We start from the raw sequence: 4,642 nt of genomic DNA on the forward strand, positions 1-4,642 counted from the left end.
ACCTTCCTACTGCTGCGACCCTTGAATGCAATGCCTCATGTTGTGGTGACCCTGCCATAAAATTATCTTCATTTCTATTTCATAAGTGTAATTCTGCTACTGTTACGAATCATAATATAAATACCTGTGTCTTCTGATGGTCTTAGGTGACCCCTGTGAAAGGGTTGTTCGACATCCAGGTTGGGAATCACCAACACCTAATGGGCAATGGTAGATATATGCACAGATGCATATATGACGATGCATATAGACATTCCTGTACTTTCCCCCAAACATCTGATTCCATCCATGTGTCTAGAACTCAATTTCTGATGTTCCATTCCAATTAAAAGTCGCTATTTCGTTACTTGCATGCCAGTGGAGTACTTCATGTACTAACCAAACACTTAATAATACACATAGGTGTACTATTACTAATACATTGGCCAGGTGGTAACATATAAATATTTGATCTATAAAAATATTTTTAGGATAGTTAAAAAGAGTCGGTGTTTAGGACACTTCCTAAGCTAGTCATGCCACGTCCGTGGTATGTTCTAACTTACAGCACAAAGCTTCAGAGACTCTTAAGTTATATAAATCAAGACCCAAGCTTAGGGTTTTAAACTTAGCACCGTTCCATTCCTCAGACTAATCATAAACAATTCCCATTTGCATGTTTAGTGATGTTGTGAAAAGGAAGTTTCAGAGTTGAGAGAGCAAGTCTGTGAAAAAAATATTATTCACGTATAATTTTATTTCTGTGGTGTGAATGCGTGTGATATTGCCCTATATTTGCAGAGTCTAAATCCCAAGTTATAGTGCTGCTTGAAAGTTAAAAAAAAAAAGCATTTGTGAGATTTTCCTGTTTATATAAAAATACATATCTTTACCGAAAGACATAATTTTAACGCAGAATCCCCTGCCCCCAAATCTTTTCCCTATCCCGTGTTTCATCCCACACCCTGGGCTTCAGTTCTAACAGCAGCAACCGAAGGTCTACTGCCAGGCAGACTAGCTGAACAGAGGAACGTGATGGATCTAAGTACAGTCTGGCAGTTTTTACATCTTGCTCAGATAACTTTTCCCCATTGGTTACCGCATCCTATATAACTTCAGCGCCTAACGCTACTGTTACTCCTCGCTGTAAGAGGCAATCTCAACTACACTTTGAGCGGGCGTCCTCAACACTGCAGTGGTTATGGCACATGGTGCAGATGGGAAGCCGATCGATGGAAAGTGTACTTAATATCTTCCTGTGGAGATGTATTGAACCAGCAGTTTAGACAGGCTCCAGGTGTGGCGCCTGAAAGTTTAGTTTTAAAACAAAGGTCGGCTCCACAGAGCTTAGCCTTTCCTATGGCCGCTCCTTGGTCTGGAGACCCAGGACTTGTTGGTAGAGGTAGTGAGAGAGCAGCCCCAGCAAAAGCCTCTCTACCCGCTCAGCTCTGTGCTCAGCAAGCCAACCAGAGCAGAGGTCTGAAGGCCGGTTTGTGATCTGTGTTACCAGAACATGGGGTAGCAACCGTGTTTGTGTTCGTGTTCGCAGAAGGGGCTAGAGGGATGACACAGCAGCGCTTGCTGCTCTTGACAAGACTGGAGTTGAATTCCCAGGACCCACATGGAGGAGACACGGCTGCTTGTAAATCTAGTCCCAGGGCCTGTTGTAGCTTCCAGGTACCTGCATGCACCTATCCATACAAAGAGACACACATACACATATTTAAAATAAAGTAAACCTTTTGAAAAGAGCGTCTGCATGAGGGCCCTTTACACAGGCACTTATCCATGTGCGTATTAATTCAAAGTTCTGTCAGATCACTTCTAAAAGAGAGGAGGAAGATGGTATAGGTAGGGAGATAGCCAAACGAAGAAAAGAAAACCTGGTATAAACTGACAAGGATCAGATCGAGAAAGACAAGGCGATGAAGCACAGGGCAGCCTGCAAGCGTTCATGTCTCTGGTGAATGAAAAGGAAAATAAAAAGCTCAGCACGAGCTTGCCCATGTAAGCCTGGGATTGAAAGAGTTAAATCAAAGCAGAGGCAAGCGGCCAGGGACTGACAGGTTAGGAAGACATAAAACCATAGAGATAGGGTAAAAATGCAAGGACATATCCACGGCCCAGGCCTGCAAGGACATGCAGGGCGGACATTGACTAATGGGCCACCTGGTCCTCTTAGGACTCCCCTTTTAGGAATTTTCAACTCTAAGTACATTTAAAATAGCCAATCATGTATAGCCACACCAATTCCTTTGTTTCCCCAGACATTTTTCCTATATAAACCCCTAACCCCTGAGCCTCATGGTCTATTCCACTATCTCCTGCGTGAGATAGGTATGGAGTCGGCCCGGGGCGCCCCGAAATAAAAATGCCTCGTGTTTTTTACATCAAGACAGCCTCTCGTGTTCTTTGGGTGCATGTCTCCCAGGACTTGAGCGGGAACTCCCTACAGGGTCTTTCAGTGAACAGCTTTGAAAAGCAGAGAGTGGAGCTAAGCCTCGGAATGAAGTCCAAATGTGTGGCTGAAGCCTGGCCTTCACTGTGCCGGAAGCTGGCAGCCTAGATGCGCAGGTGTCCCAGCATCCATCCCAGTCAAAAAGACACCAAGTGATGCCTTATCCCAATCAGGACCTGTGATCACTGAGATGACCTCCGCAATCACGAGCCACTTGGGCGAGAAAACCGGACTCCTAAGATTCACAGGCACCAAAGAGAGGGCAGAAATCTTGATAGTGAGCAAACCATCCGTCAGATGTGTAGCACACAAACGTGTCTGTTTTACATTCCAGTTGTGGATGGGCCTGGGGCTGTTTGAATGTTGATGCTATTTCAGGTCTCCAAGGAGGGGCTACGGACAAGGAGTGAGTCATACTCAGGCGACTTCTTGTGAACCAATCCCCTAATGAATAAAGGAGCCAATCACTGGGCGAGAAGGCGGGACTTCCGGGTTGGAGAGGGGAAAGAGAGGAAGCAGGAGAGAGTTAGGTCCTTTTTGGACGGGATGGCAGCATGAGGACAGGATTTAATTACAAGTGTCTCCCGGTTTCAATGGCAGATCCATCAGGATTCGCCACCGGAGGATTTAGATTTAATAAGGCTTACAAGGTTAGGATTATAGTGAAAGACCCCCAGAACTGGGGAGATCCTTACTCAAGTCTCGGGATGACGTGACCACCCAATGACTCATGAGAGACCGAACTTGCTGTAATCACATGAGGTTTATTCCAGATCTGGGGTCGAACTCATAACCTGGCAGGCCAGAGGGGTTCGACCATGAGCACGAGGAGCAAGGGGTATTTAAAGGGAAAAATCACAAACTAGGGGGGTGAAAGGGTTACCAGGGAAACATAACAAGAGAACAATGGAAAATTCCAAAGGAACCCACTACCTAGCTGAGTCAGGTCACAAGGAAGTCATCCTGCACACTCATTGTCTAGAGGAATGTGGTTTGGTCAATGCTATCTTCTTAATGGCTGACCGCTCCTAGGACTAATTAGATAACTTATATCCTGTTTCTGGAACTGACCAGTCCACCTTCCTGGCTCGTGACAGAGACTTCCTATTCCTTTTTAAAGTAAAGGTTACACATTATACATACATTTCTATTAAATGCCCTCATTTTAAATTCTAAGATTCTCCAGCCTTTCATTCCCCACTTCTTCTAGTAGATAGTTCTAATCATAGAACTAAATATCAGTATCATTATATTTTAGATTTTCCTGGCCTGGCAAAGTATAATATTGTTGGCCTAACATTAGAATCTGAATAGCACTTATTCTTTCTCTAAAAAAGGCAACTAATCTATTAAGCACGCATGGGCCTATGGTTATTTAGTCTTTCTCTGAGCTTACTCATGGAGTCTCTAATGACTTCTGAATGGTTTACATAAAAGAAACATTCTCCTATATTTAAATCAATGGCAGCTCTTAACTGTAAGCCTTATGCTGCAATACCATAGGGGATGTTCCTGTAGCTGCCCCTGCAGTCCCTAAGCACAGTTCCAACATAACTGCCAGGGGAACTCCTAAACTCTTTTCTATTGCCAGGCACTACCTTACTGGCTCTCAAGCTTCCTAGCTTCTCTTCTTTCCTGTCCTTATCTCCAGCTCTCTAGCCTCTTATTCCTTCTGACTCTCACACTAGACTCCATCTTCAAAGACTCTCTTTTAAATGTTCTATCTCTTCACTATGCCATTTCACAGTCTTTTTGTAACTTTCCTTTTTCTTTCTCCATTTAAAAACACTTCTCAGCCACCTGTACTAGTTTTCTTAATGACTTATCCTGCATCTCTTCTAACTTTCATAGTCTTTCAACTCCACCAGAAATCTAGGAATGACTGAATAATAGAATATACGGGGGAAATTTAACACAGCTTCCAGAAATATTGCCAATTAATGAGACTGCTGGACACCTGGACAGCCCTTCAAAACATTGGAGCATCAATCTTCAGCCTTCTGGCCCGTGAAGGTCTGAGGACAGGAACTTTAAGGACTAGCTTAATCTGTCTTGGCAGATATAAGCTGCCCTAGGCCTGTGTGTCCTTTTTTGGACAGTATCCTCTGCAGATGAAGAGGCAACTTTTGCCTAGTGTCTGTCTCGCCACAGCTGGAACAGCTCAAATGATGCTCAGTTTCTTCTTTGAGTCTGAGAAAGGGGTAC

The sequence above is a fragment of the Mastomys coucha genome, unplaced genomic scaffold, assembly GCF_008632895.1.
Source record: "Mastomys coucha isolate ucsf_1 unplaced genomic scaffold, UCSF_Mcou_1 pScaffold11, whole genome shotgun sequence".
Taxonomy (NCBI): Eukaryota; Metazoa; Chordata; class Mammalia; order Rodentia; family Muridae; genus Mastomys; species Mastomys coucha.